This window comes from Seriola dumerili, unplaced genomic scaffold, assembly GCF_002260705.1.
Source record: "Seriola dumerili isolate Sdu_G_001 unplaced genomic scaffold, Sdu_1.0 BDQW01000331.1, whole genome shotgun sequence".
Classification (NCBI taxonomy): Eukaryota; Metazoa; Chordata; class Actinopteri; order Carangiformes; family Carangidae; genus Seriola; species Seriola dumerili.
Window position 1 is genome coordinate 95,013 of NW_019174586.1, and position 23,667 is coordinate 118,679.

Consider the following 23,667-nt stretch of genomic DNA (forward strand, 5'->3'; position numbering starts at 1 on the left):
GTGTATAATGTACTAATATGACTACTTTGCATATTCCCAGGTGAGAATGGATTTTATGGATTTTGAGCCAACAGGTTGGAAGTCAATTTGGAATTTCAAACTTGTCCTTTTTTTTAGCAGTAGTGTTGTAATCAGCTTTCATAGTGGTGCAATAGAGTGCAACTTTTAATTAAGCACTGAAAATTCTGTGTTTTTAGTTGACTGGATACAAAAATGTTCAAACACTGCGTTCAGGACCATTTACAAGACTGCTGGTATTGCCACAAGTGACATACTGTCTACCAATTTTCTGCTGGTCGTGTCTGATGCTTTTGCAACAATGGAAGATATCGATTACAGGTACGAAACTTACGTTAAAACAAAAAGAAAAGAAAAAAATAATATATAGTATGACGTATGTATAGTATATGATATATATAACTATGATATATAATATACTATCATATGAGGAATGCCATAGCTTGCAGATTATGTGCTGACACGTATAATTTCTAGACTATACAGAAAACGTACCATACAGAAATTCACATTTACAAATGGTCTGTTGTTGAAATCGTCTAATTTAAGTCACATGTCATCTGCCTTCTTGGATGAATTATTTGTGAAATGACTTTTGATTGTTGACTTGTTATTAGGACCAGGATCAAGTATAAAGTTGAACTGGCTGTACTTGTGTGGTAAATATAATGGCTGAAAACATATTGTCATGAGCAGCATTCTTGCTGTCTGTGTTTTCTGCATTATCTAGCTGTTGTTGGTCACATATTAGTAATCAGCAAAGACACACCCATGTCAGTTCATCGTTAACTAGTTGAGATGTACTGTCATTACAGTCCACCTAGCTCTTCTCACCTAGCTCTCCTGCTGTTCAGTGTCTACGTATGTCTGACTGAAGCATAATAATTCACTCCATCTGAATTTCTGCAAAATGTTGTCCAAAGAATTATTTTTTTGACAGGATAAAGCTGTGGGAAGTAAACAAAAATAGTTAAAAAAAAAGTAGGTCTTCTGATTTACAGCTCAGCTCTATGGAATAGTCAGGAAACATCTACTGTTCTACTGTCAGTTTAAAAGTCAGGTGGATAGAAATTAAATGCAGAACAGAGTGTGGGTAGGTGCATATATGGTGAAAAGCTGTCTTGTGCTCCATCTGTGTAGCAAACAAGTTCAGGCAAACTATTCTAATTGCCTAACTTATCAACTTGGTACTAGTCACGGCTAACAAGACTGTCATTACCAAGGAAGAACTCCAGCTGGAAAATATGTTTGTAATCTGCTGAATTATAGTTTATAAAAAATTTCCTCCCAGTGGACAGTTTTTCATGTTAACTGCATATTAACTACAGAGAATCTAGGTAATTTATCAAGGTCTGATGATAACCTTTTTCCTCAAATTTTCCTCTTCAAGAATAGTTACTTCAGTAAACAGTTTGATCTCTGACTTCATTGAAAAGAGGACTATTAAGTTAGTATTTACTTCAAGGATAACTGTTTCTGATGAACTCAGCAGGAATTATAGTTTTCTAGTCAGAAACTGCATAGTAGCCCCAGCAACTGGACTCTCAGTCCATTGTAGACATAATGTCATTGCAATCTAACTGTCCTCTTAATTGAACAGTGACATTATTTCACTTCTTGTGTAAAATAAGGCGTTGATCAGGAATCGCATAAGTTGACGAGATTTACTACTTTTTTTTTTAAAAAAAGATTGCAAGTCCTTTTTATTTCTTCATACTGTACCTGCTCCTGCACTGTGTAGTTTCCTGCAGTGAAAGTCTTTTGACTCTCAGCGCCGCTGTTGACCAAGGCAGAACCTTCCCCTTTCATTTTGTTATATTAAACACAGAGAGAGACACACACAGCACACAGGCGTAGTTGCAGAAGCCCGGACATATCCGCACTGCGATTCATTTATTTCGGATTCGGGAAAGACGGAGATAATCAGTCTTCATCTGGACCACTTTGTGATAGAAGAACCATAGCGCTTTGGAATACAGCCCTCTTTAAATCACCAGGATTTGTCGAGGATAAAAATGTGGGGCAGAACAATGAGACGGCAAGTACTGTTGTTTGTCTCGATTTTTTCCCTGAGATCAGTGTTCGGGCAGGTCACCTACTCCATTCCCGAGGAAATGACAAAAGGTTCTCTGGTTGGTAACATAGCGCAGGATTTAGGCTTAGACTTGAAAAGACTGAAGTCAGGTAAAGCTCGCATTTATACAGAGGACGATGCAGAATACATTGAGCTGAATAAAGACAGAGGAGCCCTGCTATTGAAAGAGAGAATCGACAGAGAGGCGCTCTGCGGGCAGACAACACCTTGCGCTTTACATCTTCAGATTACACTTGAGGACCCGATTGAATTCTATACAGTTACCGTCGAAATCAATGACATTAACGATAATGCACCCAGCTTCAAAAAGGATGAGATGAAATTTAGGATTAGTGAGTCGGCTGTGATTGGAGCGAAATTTGTCCTCGAGAGAGCTATGGATCTAGATGTCGGTGTTAACGGTTTGCAGAGTTATTCGCTAAAACCTACAGACAACTTTCATCTAAAACTCCAAAATCAGCAGGACGGGAGTAAAAAAGTGGAGATGGTTTTGCAAAAACAACTAGACAGAGAAACGCAAGAGCAGCTCTCTTTAACACTCACAGCTACTGATGGTGGTGAACCTCAGCTGTCGGGAACAATGAGAGTAGAGATTTCAGTGCTAGACGCCAATGACAATGCCCCAGTATTTACACAGGAAATATATAAAGTTACTATAATGGAAACAGCTTCAAAGGGCACAATTTTGAGTACCGTTAGTGCTGTAGACGCAGATGAAGGTTCCAATGGAAAATTATCCTATTCAATAACAAACACTTTGGATGATGTCCCTGTTATGTTTAAAGTTGACGAAGTCAGTGGTGTGGTAACTTTAACTGGAAACCTGGATTATGAAAAGGCACAGCACTATGAAATATATGTACAAGCTAGTGATGACGGAGGACTAACAGATTCGTGTAAGATTATTGTTGAAGTTACCGATACGAACGATAATCACCCATCTATTAACATCATGTCTAAAACGAATTCGATATCAGAAAATTCTAAGGCAGGAACTGTGGTAACTATATTTAATGTTCAAGATCCTGACTCTGGAGAAAATGGGAAAGTCGCATGTCATATTGAAGAGCGAATGCCATTTCTGATGAAAACAACGTCGAAAAAATTCTTTAGCCTGGTAACAGACAGTGAATTAGACAGAGAGAGAGCCTCTGAGTATAAAATAACAATGACCTGTCTGATGAGGGAGTGCCCTCCCTCTCCAGCAGCGTCACTCTCACCTTACAGATCTCTGATGTGAATGACAACGCGCCTGTCTTTGAGAGGAGCTCATATGAGGCATACATTGTAGAAAACAACACACCAGGCCTCTCTATATTCGCAGTGAAAGCCAGAGACGCTGACTGGAACCAGAATGCCCGTGTTTCTTACATACTGGAGGACTCCTCTGTTAACGGAGTGCCAGTCTCCTCATATGTGTCCGTTAGTGCTGATAGTGGAGTCATCCATGCAGTGCGCTCTTTTGACTACGAGCAGATCAAAGATTTCCACTTCCGCGTCAAAGCGCAGGATGGAGGCTCTCCTCCACTCAGTAGCAATGTGACTGTGAAAATACTGATCCAGGACCAGAACGACAACCCTCCTCAGGTTCTGTACCCAGTCCAGACTGGTGGCTCTCTGGTGGCTGAAATGGTGCCTCGTTCAGCAGATGTGGGCTATCTGGTGACTAAAGTGGTGGCTGTTGATGTGGACTCTGGACAGAATGCCTGGCTCTCCTATAAACTGCAGAAAGCCACAGACAGGGCGCTGTTTGAAGTGGGCTTACAGAATGGAGAAATAAGAACTATCCGCCAAGTCACTGATAAAGATGCAGTGAAACAAAGACTGACTGTTATAGTGGAGGACAACGGGCAGCCCTCTCGTTCAGCTACAGTCATTGTTAACGTGGCGGTGGCGGACAGCTTCCCTGAAGTGCTGTCGGAGTTCACTGACTTTACACACGACAAGGAGTACAATGACAACCTGACTTTTTACTTAGTGTTGGCTCTGGCTGTAGTTTCCTTCCTCTTCATCACGTGTTTAGTGGTTATTATATCAGTGAAAATCTACAGATGGAGACAGTCTCGCATCCTGTATCACTCCAATCTCCCTGTGATTCCATATTATCCACCACGTTACTCAGACACTTTGGGGACAGGGACTCTCCAACACGTGTACAACTACGAGGTGTGCAGGACGACTGACTCCAGAAAGAGTGACTGTAAGTTTGGCAGAGCTGGTAGTCAGAACGTGCTGATAATGGACCCCAGTTCTACAGGGACGATGCAGCGGATACAGAATGAAAAGAGCATCCTGGATGAACCAGACTCTCCTCTAGAGGTTAGAAAACTGTAACAATCACATTTTTTTTCATTTTAATGCAAATCAAGATCAAGGCGGTGTGCATTAATTTCGTGGGCAGTAGCTTTTAGTATGAGTCTGAAAAAGACCTTATAGAAATGCCTGCGAGGTTTAGGTAATGCTACAGAGTTCCTAATCAGTACCATGGACAGCTACACTTAACAACTTAACTAACTCCAGCTAATTTGTTGTGCTTTATTTTTCGTCTTGGCTTCATCACTTTTATTCATATCAACTTCCTATAATTTAAGAAAACACTTTTTCTTTTATAACAGCATTTTAATAAGTTGCAAAAACACTCAAACACAATATTATCAAGGTGGTAATTTAATCAACAGCCAAATTTACTCTGGTTGTGGTTCTGTTTCATAAACAGTGTGATTCTGCAGTAAACTTTTTTTATTTGATATAACTTGTTGTAATTTGAATTGTCAACTCAAAGGGTCGCTGTTGGCAAGCGTGTTGCCATATAACATGTTATTTTTGTCTGTGTCCTGCCCCTTGAGTCGATACGTTGGACACAATAAGAAAAAGGCAGAATGCACAGTCCACGCTCATAAGGAGCACTGCGAGGAATAGTGTAACTGGATACATTGTTCAGCTTTCCATACTTGGATTGCGGATTTTTTTTTTCCTTTATGCTATCTACCTTCGCATTGACTGCAATGGGAATGCTTTTCTTTTAATGGTACAGGAATCGAAACGACATCTGACAGAACAATGAGACGGCAAGTACTGTTGTTTCTCTCGGTCCTGTGTCTGAGCTACGTGCTTGGGCAGGTCAGCTACTCCATTCCCGAAGAAATGGCCAAAGGCTCTGTGGTTGGTAACATAGCGAATGATTTAGGTTTAGATCTTAAAAGATTGAAATCAGGTAAAGCTCGTGTCTATACTGGAGGCGGTGTGGAGTATATCGGGCTGAATAAAGAAAAGGGAGTCCTCCTTATCCAGGAGAGGATAGACAGAGAGGCTTTATGTGGAGAGACGACGCCTTGTGCTTTACATTTCCAGCTAATTCTCGAAAATCCAATGGAATTGTTTCGTGTTACAGTTGAGATTACAGATATAAACGATAACACGCCCAGTTTCACAAATGTAGAAAAACGCTTCGAAATCAGTGAGTCCGCTGTTATAGGATCGAAATTCGTGCTAGAGAAAGCTATTGATTCAGATATTGGGATGAATGGCTTACAACAATACTCACTTACCCCAACTGGTAACTTTGTATTAAAACTAGAAAATCAAGCAGACGGAAGTAAAAAGGTAGAAATGGTGCTACAGAAGCCACTAGATCGAGAGAAGCAGGATTACATGTCACTGTTACTAACTGCTATAGATGGAGGAGAGCCACGGATGTCAGGGACAATGCAGATATTTGTCAACGTACTGGATGCAAACGACAACGCACCTATATTCGCTAAACCACTATACAGAGCAAAAATACAAGAAAATTCTCCTAAAGGCACCAGCGTAACGACTGTAAGTGCATCTGATAAAGACATTGGCTCAAACGGAGAAGTATCATATATGATATCTCCCAGCAAACGTCCTTTATATGAACTGTTTAAGATCGACTCAAAAAGTGGTGAAATTGTCCTAATCGGTGAAATAGATTATGAAAAGGCGAACATTTATCAAATCGACGTTGAAGCTGTAGACAGCGGGGGACTTTCTGATTCTACTAAGGTCATAGTTGATGTTCTTGATATAAATGACAACAATCCTCAGATAAACATTGTTTCTAAATCAAATTCCATACTGGAGGATTCGCCTCCAAACACTGTTATTGCTATGTTAAGCATAAACGATCCAGATTCAGAGAATAACGGGAAAGTAGAGTGTGATATAGACGACAATATACCCTTTAAAATCCAAACTACATTAAATGGATTTTATACTTTAGTTACAGAGGTCGCTTTAGACAGAGAGAGAGCCTTTGAGTATAATATAACAGTGACCTGCTCTGATGAGGGAGTACCCTCCCTCTCCAGCAGCGTCACTCTCACCTTACAGATCTCTGATGTGAATGACAACGCGCCTGTCTTTGAGAGGAGCTCATATGAGGCCTACATTGTAGAAAACAACACACCAGGCCTCTCTATATTCACAGTGAAAGCCAGAGACGCTGACTGGAACCAGAATGCCCGTGTGTCTTACATACTGGAGGACTCCTCTGTTAACGGAGTGCCAGTCTCCTCATATGTGTCCATTAGTGCTGATAGTGGAGTCATCCATGCAGTGCGCTCTTTTGACTACGAGCAGATCAAAGATTTCCACTTCCGCGTCAAAGCGCAGGATGGAGGCTCTCCTCCACTCAGTAGCAATGCTACTGTGAAAATACTGATCCAGGACCAGAACGACAACCCTCCTCAGGTTCTGTATCCAGTCCAGACTGGTGGCTCTCTGGTGGCTGAAATGGTGCCTCGTTCAGCAGATGTGGGCTATCTGGTGACTAAAGTGGTGGCTGTTGATGTGGATTCTGGACAGAATGCCTGGCTCTCCTATAAACTGCAGAAAGCCACAGACAGGGCGCTGTTTGAAGTGGGCTTACAGAATGGAGAAATAAAAACTATCCGCCAAGTCACTGATAAAGATGCAGTGAAACAAAGACTGACTGTTATAGTGGAGGACAACGGGCAGCCCTGTCGTTCAGCTACAGTCGTTGTTAACGTGGCGGTGGCGGACAGCTTCCCTGAAGTGCTGTCGGAGTTCACTGACTTTACACACGACAAGGAGTACAATGACGATCTGACTTTTTACTATACACTTCCATCCCCTGCTACCTTCCAGGGAATGTCATCTGAATTATCCCTCTTAATTAAACCATCTAGAGCTGCAGTATCATGGCCCAAGATTAAAATTCAATTATTTTTGACCACTGGACAGAGTGCCTAGATTTGGTAAGATGAGCAGTCCTCAGCAGGACTGACGTTCAAAGTTCTGCTGTGCCTGAAGTGACCCTAACAAGAACCTAATCACTGGCCACCTCCTGGTCTGATTTACTCCAAAGTAAACAAGAGAAAAAAAGAAGGAAGCTATGCTGAATTTGAAAGTCAAAAGTTCTTACTGAACTTTGTCTGCAATCCTCAAGATGCACTAGATGGTGGTTTGAAAACTGACTGACACTAGAGGTGATCATCATACGACTGTAAAAGATGACGAAAGTCCTCTGTGACATCACCCAGAGGTTTCTGAAATGGTGTACATTGGTCCTTTAAAAATGGGAGTCCATGGGATTAACTCACCTTTGGAGCCAGCCTCAAATCGAGCATTCAAGGAACTGCAGTTTTTAGCACCTCAGTGTTGCTTTCATCAGTCACAAAAGCTAACATCACTTTTTCGTGTGGTGCATTTATTAGTTCATTAAAAAGATTTTTCATCATCATCATCATTTTTATAATGGCCCCCAATTGAGAAACTGTATTGTAATCCGAACCCTTCATGATCCACTTAATTATGTGAGTAACGGCCATGTTTACAAATTTGCCAGATCAGATTGGTGCATCCCTATTTCCCTTCTCAGCATAGGCATTGTACCCCCTGCTGAAATGGTAAAAAGGTTTTTCTATAATAGGAGGACAAAGGACAACTTCATAAAACACCACCAACCTTCCACTGTCACCACAGAAACCAATAATATCACAGACACCACCAGAAACTAAAGGTTTAGCTCAATTTCTTGGCAGAATCACAATCTCTTCTCTGTTACCACCGTAAAAACAGATTTCCCCCAAATTCGACCTTGTGCCTGAAGTAAAAATGTAACAGTGACAATCATAAATTGATGCTTAAACAAAACTTGTAACATCTTAGAAACTTAAGAAACCCAAATATAACTGCAACAAAGTGCATTGAACACAAAGCAAGATCCTGAATAAACAACTGCACACAGCCTTTCTTTTTTCGTCAGCTTCTGATCTCATTATAACAGCCATCTCCCAACCGTGTCCAGAAGCACATCTTTGAACTATCCCTCATAATTATACTTGCAGCTTATAAATCTCTGCAATTAGTCACAGTCACTACCACAAGGCTGCAATTCAGCAGCCAACATGTCTGCCTGTGATTTTATGATCAGATGTAGAGCAAAAATGAGGATGTCCACAGGCCATCTCAGAGCACAGGCTGTAATTAAGATGGAAGAGATGGACCGCAATGCCTGACCAGGATGTTGCTCTTGGTAGCTGCAAGCTTCAATACAAGCCTTTTTCACTTCCTTACTTTCATTTGAATATACTACTTTGGATGACCTGATCAAATTGGTACTACTCAGACTGTCAAAAGTACATTTCCCAATAGTCAGAAGCTATAGTTACATAGTTATATTAAATAGTTAGTCATTTAGGACAACTGCATGATGGAACCACAAGTATACAGAAGTACGTCAAGTTCTCATGGGTGCGTTGACAAACAGTGTTGTTTACATGTCTTGGATCTTTGCATTGCTTGGGACTGCGTGACTAAAATAGCAAAATGAGTCCTGCCTAATGAACTGGATTAAGACAATCTTAATGGATCTTTGCTCTAGGGACCGCCACAAGATCCATCGCCTCAAGACCGCACTTGACAAGATCAATGGCTTCTAGATCGCCAGCAGGCCTGGGCTCTTTCACTGGCTAGAAAGTAAAGGTTCCTCCATACATGCCACACTCTGTTCTGTCTCTTATCATTTGCAATGCTAGCACTTGTTAAATAATGTTAAAATAAACATTTGCATTTGATACGCATACATTGCTGCTGCAGGATGCCGTACAGGGGCTCGCTCTCGTTGGATTTTTTTTTCTTAAGCGTGTAAAATAACAACGTATCGGCGCGTTTGACGATTTATCGCAGATGAAAAGCATCAGGCAATTAAATCACTGAGTCACTTGTATTAATCAATACAACCTATCAGCGCCTGCACGTTCAATTAGTAGTTTTATAGATGACAGTTTCCCCTTTTAATTAAGGAAGACCTTTGTAATATGAAGATGTTATTAGTTTGAATTAACCATTCTTGGCTCCATATTCTGCTGAATTCTGCCACTACACCGCTGGTCTTATAAACTGCCATATCATGAACTGAGGCTGAGTTTTGGTTTGTTGTTATTTTTAATCTCAGTCTGATCTACAGTATAAGTGGTATCTGTTCGCCTCATGACTCAAAATGAAAAAGGTCAAACCAAAACATATTTTTGCTTTTGTTCATTGTTCTTCTTAACAAGGAATGCGGTGTCCAGTTACAAAGCCCATGGAGAAAAGTTACAGGAACTTCCCTCAGACGAATGCTCAAGCCACCACACTTGTGATCAAGTACACTATCCACACCAGCCAATTAGTGTAATCAGACAAGCGTTCACAAATATGCCAATGACGGTAGAGGCTGTGCGAGCATCATTAAACAAAATAACACTCCAGTCTCCCGAACTCCACTAGAGTTTCAGTGTCTTGCACCAAATTCCTATTAGTGAATGTGCTTCCTGAGAGCAAGAACATAAGAGAAAACTGACTTCAGCACCAGTTTCAATTTAGTTTGCAAGTTATTCTTTGATATTACATTAAAAATCAGAAGAATTTCTGCAGTTACTAAAGATCAAGTCTTGTATGCTGATGTAAATTATGCTAATAAAACTCACCATAACTCTACTTAATTAAAAGTCCTATTATTTTTACACTTCTCCCAGTGTTTTATTGAAATGATTGATCCATAAAGAAGAATATATTTGTAGGTTTAAGAAACCAAAAACCATCTCAATGTAGTTTTACATCTCCTTCTCAGGCTTCTCTTGGCAGCTCTAGATAACAACAAGTTCGCGTGAGCGAAATCAGAAGAGAAGGCTCAGAGCCTCTATTCTGATGGCTTGACTGTTTCTGAGTGTATCCAATAAACAATAGGTAGGTTAGCAGATTTCATAGTAAACACTCAGAGAAACCAAACTCCTGCCAAGGTTGGATGGATGGGTCCAAGTGGGTGTGGCTTCGGGATGGGGCTGAGGCCATGACTGCTTCATGTGACATCACCCAAGTTCCAGATGTCCCTACGGCTGTTTAAGGCTCAGTTCTGAATACAAGGCACTGTGTGCATTTCTCTGTGGACTAAGGCTTTGATAACTTATCACAGTATTAATATAGAACCTAGACCTGGCTTTATAATGCAAACTACACATGGACACTACCTTATTTAACTACACTGTGCTCATACAAGTTGGAATAAAAATATTTTTTAAATATTTTTAAGCGGCCACAAAATGTTATTCCATAATTCATTTACCTGGGTAATTGCGGACACATAAATGCTAATTAGTTGCATCCTTGCGTCAAAAGTGATTACTGATGCATTTAAATAGGAATAAACTGAGGATTGTTGATAAACAAGAATATCTCCCAACTTTATCGGCAACAGTGTATATGGACCTACCTCCACACGTTATTGAACAATAATTTGTTTGAAATGAAGCGATGAAACTGAAAAAGACTTTACCGTACATCTTTGAACACAGTAACCTAGAAATTCATTTATTCTATATCTAAAGTGTTTGCTCACATTTAAAAATATGCCAAAATGCAAATATACATAAACCATGGGGAAAGAAAGAAAAAAACTCCCCCCCCATAAATACAATCATGTTCAGCCTACTCAGTGATGCTGAAATAACAACAATTGAACAGTAGCAGGCAACTATTGTGGAGTAATCTCAAACTCAGCACAATATAAACCCCCTCCAGCAAAGAGGTCGATTATAGCCTTCCTCAGTGAAGCAGCATCTGTATTCACTGAAGCGTAGAATTGTTCATTTTTAACAGGGTAAAAGAGAAATTTAATGGAAAGAGGCTGACATATTCTTATTTTACTTATTTTCAACAAATTGACTCCTCTGTCTGCGCAGCACTCAGCCCCCAAGCTATATTTTTTAATAATTAGCATCACAATTTTAAAGTGTCATTTCCAAAAAGAAAAGGTTTCAGTAATTTCCCAAAAGAGCTGGCTTATTGTATTTATTTATTTGTATTTTATGTTTGCAAAAGATAAACAGAGAAAAATGATGAATTAAGGACTATTTTTTAGGTCCAATGGATTAATACACCCGATATGGTACTCTGCATGACAACAGGACGTTGTTGTAGTGAGCACAGAGGAGTAACGATATCACAATCATTCAGATGACATTGTAAACCATTTCATGGTTTGGTTTGTCGTATTACAAAGACAAGCACCAGCCCTATCCTGGAATACACTGAGAAGCTACTGACACGAATGCATAAAGGGCAAGTCTGCGAAACTCAAACACACATAATGAAGACAATGTCTTTTCCCATCACAGTTGCTTCACTCGTCTGTTTATCAAAGCTCATGCTTACTAAACCTCTTCAACTTATAACTACAAAACTGTAGATGTTAAAAAAATGCATCCCTCTTGTTCACCAGAAAACTCAAGCCTAATTACAACAAAAAAATACAATGGAGAGACTACACAACTCAAAAGCCTCTTAGCTTTGGGCTAATCCCTCCCTTGAAAAGCTTAAAACATGGAATTTCAAAACTGTCATGAACTCTCAACAAGCAGCAGCCGAGACTAGATAACAGCAAGAAATTGATTCTAAAGTCCATAGCCAATCATCAAAAATTTAGACTCTCTAATATTTTCAGCCCAGACTGCCCTTGCCATGGGCTTGTCTGGGACCAGTCCAATGCTTGCAGCGCATGTCAGAGACAACATGCAACAGGCGCACCAGTTCGGGTAATGGCCAGTTTAGCCTGTGCTCCTTCTCGCGCTGTTGCCATGAGTGATTCCATCGAGCTTTTTTGTCCCTCACAGTAATAAACAGGAATGGACGGTGGGCGGCTGAGAGACAGAGCACCCTCCCTATTGTCACCGTGTGTGTTGTCAGATCGGCATTGGAATCCCCCATCTTGTTGTAAGGCAACACCTGGGCTGCGTTCAGGAGAGCCAAAGGCTGTTCCTGGATGTCTGTTCTGACAGTCAACACACCATTTTTAAACAATTTAATATTCTTTTATGATTAGAATTAATTTTTAAAGTGACATCAGGTATTATTAATGTTCACAAGTGTTGCTCGTGATTACTGATGCCTTTCAACTGCTGGAGTTAATGCAGGCTAGGCAAACCACCAGCTTTATTTTTGTTATAAACAATCATTTTCCAGGTGCCGGTGAAGCTACCCATTGGTGTGTTCTTACTTCCAAATCGGATGACAATGATGCAGCATTTTAAAGGTGGAGAAGCCTCCCTTCTCAACATTTAAACAAGCCGGTGATGGCCTCTGTGTGCTGGAAGATAAACCAACTGACAGTGTAGCTATTTAGGCCACATTAGCTTAATGTTTTTTTTGTGTTTTTCTTAATAATAAACAACACAGGCACAGCATTGCTATTTTAAAACATCTAGCAGGACGGCCCTGTGCCACCATGTTGCTAGTAGTTTGTCAATTATACCATCACTGAAATACAAACACAATGGAAATTTTAGGCATGCTAACCTTTAGCTTTGCTGCACATAAAAGCAGTGGCAAACATGCCATCAAAGCCAGTAAGTATTCAATGTGTGATGAAGTTTGAGGTGGTAAAAGCTGTTTCTAGTGGAACTGATGGCTGTCAGCTAAGCTAACACTACAACTGCACTTTTCACACTTAAAACTGCGGACGTGACCACTAATCCCAGTACAGAGCGAACCCACTATACCGAACCCGATGTTTGCCCTAAAGGATACTGCACAATGCCACAAATTCAGAGACCACACATGTATTGATATGAATGGACAGACTCTCACCAAGTTAGAGAATAGAACTGAAATCTTAAAAAATAAGCTGTTCCCTCTCCTCCTCCTCCTTTAAACACTCTGGCAGTCCAAAAGTTATGTCAAAATTCAAGGAATCTTATGATCAAAAAATACTTAAATTTGTTTTAATAAACAACAGGAGTGGATGCATAAACAGTTAATCTAAAACTATTAAAAAGATCCTCTATAATGCTTTTCATCACCCCTGCTCTGTTCTGATTAACGTCAAAATCAGCAGGCCATAATGTTTATATTACTCTGGATATAACAGAGGAATAATACACTTATCTGCAGCACACAGTAGCCACTAGGAAAAGCAGCTCTCCTCTTGCTGAGTAACTAATACGCAATTAAAGGGTAACTTGCGAGCCATATATTCTCTGATGGGAAATTAGCGTTTCATGGCGAGCAAAGGCTTCTTCGAAGATGAGGCTCCATTACAGCTCTGGCAGTAAAGCAACGGGACCCAATCAAACACCTGGGGGACAACAGTGGACTCCATGACAGAGCAAGAGATGGAAGGACATGTAGCAACTGCGGACTATTAAATACACATTCAGAAAAATTCAGAAATCCTATCACACAAAAGAAAAATATATGCAATTTTCATATACAAAAACTTCCCACACAGAACATGAACATTTTTTCATTGTTTTGTTACATTGCTGATCTCATACGTGTTGTTGGTATATCTACTTGGAATCACTGAAGTGAAGATCACAGCGTGGAGGTTTACATTTATTTATTTTTAGGGAGCGTTGGCACTTAAAGGAGCTGTTTGTAATGTTTGCTATTTTACCTACATAAGCTAACATTAGCATAACGAGCTGTGGTACTAGCAGTCTCATAAAAACAAAACAAGCATCTTATGATGTGGTTCCACCCACCCCCCCCCCCCCCCCCCCTTTTTCCTTATGAACCTCTTAAAACCAAGCGGTCTACATTCAATCTCCATTGCATGTCTATTGTTGTGACTATTCAGGAACAAACAGACCTTTCATTCCAACAATGTATCTGCATTATTCTTTAGAAGCATAAGAGATGTAATGTTTCCTGTATTTCACATGAAGAGCCATAATTTTGTGTATCAGAAAAAAAGGATCAACAACACTAACTCAGACGACTCTCGAACGATCGTTCATCCACCAGGGCTCACCTGACCCTAAGACGATGTCGTTCACACGGGATGAAACAAGCAGGTCACCTGACCCTAACGTACGTCTGTCCACATAGATCACAACAATGGTCAGGTGAAACCAGTACGTTTCATCACGGTACTTTCGTGGACCCACACCACAAGAGCGTAAATACCTGGGTCCTACTCCACTTTCTGGGTCAGACTAGTGCCGGACTAGAGAGACCAATACATATGAACTGATGAAAGCCGCCTTGATAAGAGCGAAACGTCATTCCACAGACAATACAAGTCCAGTTTGCCTTCGATTCAATTTGAGAGAGAGATAACTACGACTGGACGAGATGAGATACATTCACAGACAATCAGAAAAAGGAATGTATTCTGCCCCTTGAATGGTGGCCCAGACAGTTGGGTTTATGATTATTCGTAACTTAGTGTTCGAGTTTGTTTGCATTTTCACGTTGTGGGCTTTTGTTTTCATGTTGTGGCTTAATTTGCATTCATGTTGTTGTGTTGACAGTCTGGCCACGTACTTTAGCATGACCTGTTAATCTTCTTCTCACAGCCCCTTCTGGATATATCTCTGTCGAATCCTAGTGCGGTTCCATCCATTGTATTTAGTACACTTGAGTTTGGGTTAATACAAAGAGCTGTGCCTTTAAGACAGAAAACCTAAAGCTATTCTCTAGCGCCACTGTTAAGCAATATAACACCATTGTTTTTCTATTTCTATGGAGAAATTGCGAAAAACCTCATCTACATTTATTTAGCTAAACTATTCATCCACGTCGCAGTGCCACAGCGCGATCCTTTTCCTGTCATCTAACTGAACAAACAATAAACGACCAAAACAAAGAGGAAAATTCAATGTTTCAGAATTTAGTCGTTAAATTCTCCAGTAAGCAGTACGCAGAGTTGGATTAGAGCCAATTCACCATACTCCAAAGCATTGTCAAAGCACAAACAAGCAGAAGCACCACTGGGATGGATTGGGGCTGCTCTTCCACATCAACTGCTCGTCTCTCCATGCTGAAAATATTAGCAGACGCAGATAACCTCAGCGCATTTCGCCATGATCCAGGACGGTATGCCGCTGAGCAAGCTTCACAGAGCAAATATGATCCGGTCAACATCCCCACCACAGATCAATCATCGGGGGTAAACTATTAATCTATTACAAGGCTGGAACGATCGTAAAGACAACACAGAGGTCGCACCTGACAGTGAGTTGTGCGGGTTAAAGGAGCTAATCGATTAGTTGCGGTTTGATGGAGTGATGATTCACCTGCTGTCCATGTTTTGGTCTTACAACATCTACACACATACTGATAATTTGTCATGTTTCTAGCTCAATATGAACCAGCTATAACTGATTTTATGGCTTCTATATAGATTATCTGAACTCTGCTTTTAGATCTGTGCTCATAAAATCAAATTAGTTATGAAATTACTTTTCATTATTGCATCATATTTAACAAAATATTAACCATATCATTGAACAGCTGGACAGGAGGTGAATGGCAAACTCCATCAAACTCCAACTAATCGATTTAGCTCCTTTAAGCCGCACAACTGCACTGTCAGTTCGACCTCTGTGTTGCTTACGATCGTTCAGCCTTGTAATAAGCGATATAATCACCGTTTTACCTCCCCCCCCCGATGACTTATCTGTTGCTGATGTGACGTCATATTTGCTCTGTTGACAGCTTGCTCACGGCCATCCGTCCTATCAGGGAATGCGCTGAGGTTATCTGGACTCTGTCTAATATTTTCACAGCATGGTAGAGACGAGCAGTGATGTGCGAGGAACAGCCCCAATCCATCCCACCAGTGCTCTCTGCCTTTTTGCTGTGTTTGGACAATCTTTTGGAGTATTGTTGAATTGCTCAATTCACACCTAGTCGTACTGCTTACTGGAGTATTTAACAGCACTAATACTTCTGAAACATTGAAATTTTCCATCTTAGTTTGTCGTTCTGTTGTTCGTTAGATGACAGGAAAAGAATCAGAGGCCGTGGCACTGCGACTGATGATGTTAGCAGAATATATGTACATGAGTTTTTCCATTCTCCATAAGAAATAGAAAACAATGGTGTATATTGCGCGGTAGTTTGCGTAACACAGAGGGGATAAGAATAGCGCGTTTTCTGTCTTAAAGGCACACTCTTGGTATTACCAACAACTCAAGTGTACTAAAACAATGGCATGCACACGCCAACCTAAGGATTCGCGAGATATATATCTCCAGCAGGGGCTGTCTATCTGAGAAGAAGCATTAAACAGGATGCTTAAAAAGTTTGACGGAGCCCAGTGATCGACTTTGTATCATAGCACAACTACACATGGAATGCAAATTTAAGCCACAACATGAAAACCAAAAGCTTCAACGACACGTGCGAATGGCAAGCAACAAACTCAATTAATAACATCCATAACACAAATCTGTCTAGGCCACCATTCAAAGCAATACCATTTTGTGATCTGTCTGTGAATGTTCTCATTTCGTCCAGTCATATTATCTGCTCTTTCTCAAATTGCAATCGAAGCAACTGACTTGTATTTGTCTGTGAGAAGACGTTTCGCTCTCTTATCAAGCGCCGCTTCAGCAGTTCATATGTATTGAGGTCTCTACTAGGTCCGCCACTAGTCTGACCAAGAAAGTGGAGTAGAACCCAGCGTATATTAACCTTTGGGTTGGGGAAAGTCCAACCAAATACCTGTATGAAATACTGTGAATTCAACTGACCATTGTTTGATCTCACGGAGTCTTCATTCTGACCACTTTGCTAGAACCGTCAGTTAGGGTCAGGTACCCTAGTTGTTATTCCCGAGTGTAACGACAGTCTTAGGGTCAAGTGTGAGCCCCTGGTGGATGAAACGATCGACTTGCGAGAGAGTCGTGTACTGAGGTTATAGTTGTTGACTCTTTTTTTCCTTATTACACAAAATGTGTTAAATACCTTCACGCTTCACGTGTCACTATTTACTACAAGGAAACATATTCACCATGTCTCATGCATGATCTTTTGCTAATCACAAATAATGCAGATACATTGTGGAATGAAAGGTCTGTTTGATGGCTGATACATAAGTCACCAAACCAATGTATACATGCAACTGGAGATATAGTTAGGACAGTCTTGTTTTAATGAGTCATAATATGGTGGTAAGAAAACTGCGTCTATCATACATAAAATGCTGTTTTGGTTTTATGCTAGAACTGCTAAGATACACAGCTGTAATGCTATGTTAAGCTAGGTAAGGAATAGCCAAAACTTACCAAAACAGCTCCTTAAGTGCTAACAGACGCACTACCGCGTAAAAATACAATAAATGAGTAAAATCCCTTCCACGCTTGTGTGCCGAGCGATCTTCACTTGCACGTGAGTCTCCAGTACGGCATATAACCAACGATCACAGTATGAGCAGATACAACAAAGTAAAAACACAAAACAATGAGTATCAAAATGCTACATAGTTCTGGGGTGGAACGGCATATAATATGGAACAGAATTGACATAACTTGATTTTTGTTGTCTTGTTACTATGATATTTGGCCTGAATACGTTTCCTGAATTATATGTTGCTATTTTCACACTCATCCCACGTTGCTACATGTCTTGCCATAATCTCCATTGCTCGTCATGAGCCGAGCTCGTGTCCCCCGATTCGGTGAAGTGCACTGGTTGGAGTCTTCATCCGCGCTTGTCTATTGACCGCCACAGCTGTTTAACATTTCCGAGCTCAATTCTTGGAAGCCAAGCGTTGCTTGCAAGCAATTGGATAAGGCGACCAATTAACCATCAGAGAAATATGGCCTTCATTTCATCCCTTTAGACTGTGGATTATATATCAGTTAACTCAGCAATGAGGAAGAGCTGCTTTTCTAGTGGCGCCTACTGTGTGCTCGCAGATAGTAGGTTATTAATTCCTCTGCTAATTATCCAGAGTGATAGGTGAACTTTAAAAACATTATGGCCTGCTGATTTGACGTTTAATATCCCAAAAGAGCTAGTGGGATTAGAAAACAGATTTATAAACGAAGGATATCTTAGAGGACTAGAAGTCAGGTATAAATAGCTTTCTCCTAATTCTATAAAATGTTTATTACAGACCGGACTGACAGAATACATTGTTAAATAGTGTAGCTGAATTAAACACTGTTTAAAAGACTACATCAACGCCTTGGTATCCCGCTATTGTTTTGAAAGAATTTAAAAAAAACAAATTAAGTATTTTTGATCATTAGATCCTTGAATTTGACAAATTAGAAAGAATCAGACCTCAGTATTGATGGCGGCTCTGCGAGCAGACAACACCTTGCGCTTACATCTTCAATTACACTTGCAGGACCCATTGCAATGTCTAATACAGTTACTTCGTACCTGAGACCAGAAAATCAGTATACGCTTAAAATTAACGATAAGCCAACCAAGCTTTCAGAAAAGAGGGAAAGTGAGATGAAATTAGTGAGTAATTAGTAGAGGAGTCGGAGCTGTGATGAGTGACGACCTGATTTTTAAGATTTCAGTTCGTATTCTCTACTTTGTTGATAGTCTTCCATTCATAATCCAATACATGTGGTAGAATTGGTCTCTGCACTAGAGTATTGGTGAGAGTCGTCAATTTGGTGGACTAGTATTCCTATTTAGGTGCAAAAGGATCACCGGGTCCGGTTAACTGATAGTGTCCTTGCAGATGTTTAACATTGGCGGCTAAAAGTCCTACAGACAACATATTCATCTATTACAGATAATACACTCCGAGTAGAATCTAGAAAAGCGAGCGAGGTTACGGAGTGTTAGGAGTGTTAACAAACAAGCCATTTGCGAGTGTCACACTAGAACAATGAACTTTTTTAACGCGAGCAGAACACATCAAAACTACAACTTTCAGACATCCGCGACCAAACTATAGAATACTCTACCTGGCTTTGATGAGCAATGAGGTTGCCCCACTCTGCTGTCTTAACTATCAATCACAGCTAGTCTGATATGGCAGCCTTCGAAAAGCTGAGTAGAAACGCTTAGGCATGCCGCCTAAAATTTCTCGATCTTGTGTTGTATTTTCCCATGACTGAACAAATCTATGACAGAAACTGACTAAGCAAAACGTATTGAGGTAGCACATTTGCCGTCCTGCTAGATAGGTGTTTCTAAGAAACAGACTCAGCAATGCGATTGACCTAGTCGAGAGATGTTATGTTCACCCTTCACACACACAAAAACGAAAAAAAATAAATAATAGCTTCACACAGGAAAATAATAAAGTTACTATAATGAAAACAAGACTTCAAATGTGGCGTAAATAGACGCACCAATTACACTTTCTAGTTGTTTTTGCCTTTCCAGCACAGAGGCCCAATACACACCGCTTTTAAATGTTGTGAGAAGGGAGCCATGATCTGCCCTACCTTTAATAAATGCAGACGCAGATGAAGCATGGCAGTCTCTCAATCACGATTTGGATGGAGTACAGAACACACGCGATGAAGAGTAGCTCAACACAGCACCTTATAAAAAACCTAGAAGTTTGCTTATAAAAAATAAAACAAATAAACACTAAAAGTGGGTGGTATGACATCCTGCATTAAACCCAGCAGTTGAAATAACGCACTCATGGTTAAATCATCGGAGCAACCCACTTTGTTGCAACATTAAAATACTGATGTCACCTTTATATAATACACATTGCTAAAATCATAAAAGCATATTAAATTTGTTAAAAGATGTGGGTTGTCTGTCAGAAACAACACACCAGGAACAAGGCCTTGGCCTCTCCTGAAGCGCAGGCCCCAGGTGGCCATTAAAACCAGCATGGGGAGGTCACCATGCCGATCCCTGACAACACACACAAATTGAACAAAGCGAGTGCTCTGTCTCAGACCGTCTCCCACCGTCCTTCCTGTTTATTAGCTGTGAGGACAAAAAAGCACTCTATGAGAGCGAAAATTCTCCATTAAGCAACCTGAGAGCCGACACGAACGAGGAGCACAGCTAAACTTCGTCCGCGATACTCTCTAATCTTGTGCGCACTAGTTGCATAGAGTTCAGACTCCTGAACATGCGCAACTGCAGACATTGACAAATTGTACACTAACAACCCTATATGGCCAAGGGCAGTCTGGGCTCTGAATAATATCTTAGAGAGTCTAAATTTATGTTATATGTCGATTAGGCCGTAGTTGACAGATTTGAATCATGTTATCTTACCCTGTTAAACTAATCCACTCGGCTGCATGTTCGCGTTGTGAGAGTGTCAAATACAGCATTAATTGTTAAGCATCTCTTGAAATAACAAATTCCATATCTGTAATAGCTTACCAAGTCAGGCAGCCAGTCATATTAGCCACACAAAAGCTAAAGATGCGTGTTACTATAGACATCGTGCTCACCATATTTCTAATTAGTTTGTAATTAGGCCCTATGGAAGGATTATTCTATATTCTGAACAAGAGCGATGGATTTTCATCTAACAGTATGAACTAGTGTAACTATAAAGTTGAATGAACGTTTAGAAGCATATGATCTTCATATGGAATCCATAAACGTACGTAGAGTGAACGCAGACTGATATGATTGAGAGAAAAGACAATGTGTCTCGCATTGCTATCAATGTAGTTGATATTTGAGGTAGTGTCGGGACTGACACCGTTTAGTCCAATTCCAGTATGCACAGTAAAACGGCTATCTACAGTGTAATATTCCCGAGGATAAAAACTTATGAGATGATTTGTCCTTTGTTATATGACAGATACGCCCTAAAAACCCATAAAGTGAACAATGTTCATCAATGATATAATTGACATATGTCAATATTGTGTCATCAACCTCTTCACTTTATCAGCATACACGATGACACCTCTATCACGAAAGCTGTACTACTAATTAGTCTAACCAAAGAGTACACATGACATGCTTTATTAGATCCATGGAACTGTAAAGAGAGAATATGCCCCCTTTACCTCTGAATTATCCAGACTTAGTCTGCCTCACGTGCGTTCTACCTACAACCTTCTTGCACGTGAGAAATAATCACACACAATCAGCAATCACAATCAAATATTACAAATAGCACAGCACGTCTTCTATGGAAATACATAACGCTTTTCTGTTCTATGGATAATGACACTTATTTAAAATATGTAATCAAAACTTATATCACAAAACCAAGAATCATCAGCTCTATAGTCGCTCGAGTAGAGTGACAGCAGACAAACAGAGCGACAATGACACGACTGTTAGTCTGATAAAGAGCTCAGAAATTACACCGCGTTGTATTATCAATTGAACCACGCACTTTTCTTCACCTATGTTAGAATTCTCTTTTACCCTGGTTAAAAATGGAGAGGAACCTAATCTCTCCTGTTAACGGACGCTCAAGTGTGACACGAGTAGCAACATCCCTGCATATTCACTGGAAGAGCATATACCATCACGCGCTCTAGTTTTGCTGCGGAAGGGTAGTTGTGATATATGTTGCCTGATCACATTTGAATTAATCTACACAATAGTTGCCTGCATACTGTGCTGCATTCTCGTTGTTTATTTCGAGAAACTCAATCATGCGAGTCCGAAGCTGAAATGATGTAATAGTGCGAGATTATTTTTCATTCCCTTCTCCACCTTTACATGGTTATGTCGAGTACTTTTATGCACATAACGTTGCACATTAGTAAATAATAGCGAAACAAGCCTCTTCCTATGACCATCATTCAGAATAAAATGAATTCCACGTGACAAATGTGAGTTACCGTGTTGAGATAACAAGATATTAACACAGTACAAGATAGCCACATTTGATCAGCTTCACACACACTCACGTATCTCAAACACACAACATTCTAACCTTGTTCAATACAGAGTGTGCGTTTGAACCCGTCCAGACTGGTGTCCCATATACCACTGCTTGTCTCTCCATTAAGAGGCGTGGCTAAAATAAAATTGTTGTCAGAAGCCACACACTCCTTCTAGTTTCATAGCTATGACCTATTTAAATACCGTCGGCTGATCTCCAGTAATCACTTTGACCAGACTAAGGAGTTGCCAATAATTACGATTAATGTGTCCTGTTGGATTGCGACTCCAACAGAATTTACCCCCAGGGTAAACATTGTACATCCGTATAAAAACACTGTTTGGCCGAGAGCTATATAAGCACAAACAGTATCATGTCACAATGAAATATTTTTATTCCTAAAGACATTGTGCAATAGCAGAAAATGGAGCAACAAAGAATTAATAGTAAACTTAAATAGTCAAGGCACCGAATTCCATACTGTATGAAGTAAGATTGTTAAGCTAAAAAAAGCTGGAAATACACAAGTATTCTGACTGTTATGATGGAGGACAACGGGCAGCCCTCTCGTTCAGCTACAGTCATTGTTAACGTGGCGGTGGCGGGACAGCTTCCCTGAAGTGCTGTCAGAGTTCACTGACTTTACACACGACAAGGATACAATGACAACCTGACTTTTTACTTTAGTGTTGGCTCTGGCTGTAGTTTCCTTCCTCTTCATCACGTGTTTTAGTGGTATATATATCAGTGAAAAATCTACAGATGGAGACAGTCTCGCATCCTGTATACTCCAATCTCCCTGTGATCCATATTATCCACCACGTTACTCAGACACTTTGGGACAGGACTCTCCAACACGTGTACAACTACGAGGTGTGCAGGACGACTGACTCCGAAAAAGTGACTGTAAGTTCGCAGAAGCGTAGTCAGAACTTGCTGATAATGGACCCCCAGTTCTACAGGGACGATGCAGCGGATACAGAATGAAAAGAGCATCCTGGGATGAACCAGACTTCTCCTCTAGAGGTTAGAAAACTGTAACAATCACATTTTTTTTCATTTTAATGCAAATCAAGATCAAGGCGTGTGCATTAATTTCGTAGGCAGTAGCTTTTAGTATGAGTCTGAAAAGACCTTATAGAAATGCCTGCGAGGTTTAGGTAATGCTACAGAGTTCCTAATCAGTACCATGGACAGCTACACTTACAACTTAACTAACTCCAGCAATTTGTTGTGCTTTATTTTTCGTCTGGCTTCAGTCACTTTTATTCATAATCAACTTCCTATAATTTAAAAAAACACTTTCTTTTTAAACAGCATTTAATAAGTTGCAAAAACACTCAAACACAATATTATCAAAGTGGAATTTAATCAACAGCCAAATTACTCTGGTTGTGGTTCTGTTTCATAAACAGTGTGATTCTTGCAGTAAACTTTTTTTTATTTGATATAATCTTGTTGTAAATTTGGAATTTTGTCAACTCAAAAGGGCCTGTTGCAA

At 40.2% G+C, this 23,667-nt stretch overlaps 1 pseudogene; it reads left to right on the top strand.

Moving 5' to 3' along the window:
* The first annotated feature begins 1,964 nt into the window (after window positions 1–1,964).
* LOC111232539 overlaps window positions 1,965–23,667 on the top strand; it is a 22,019-nt pseudogene continuing 316 nt past the window's right edge.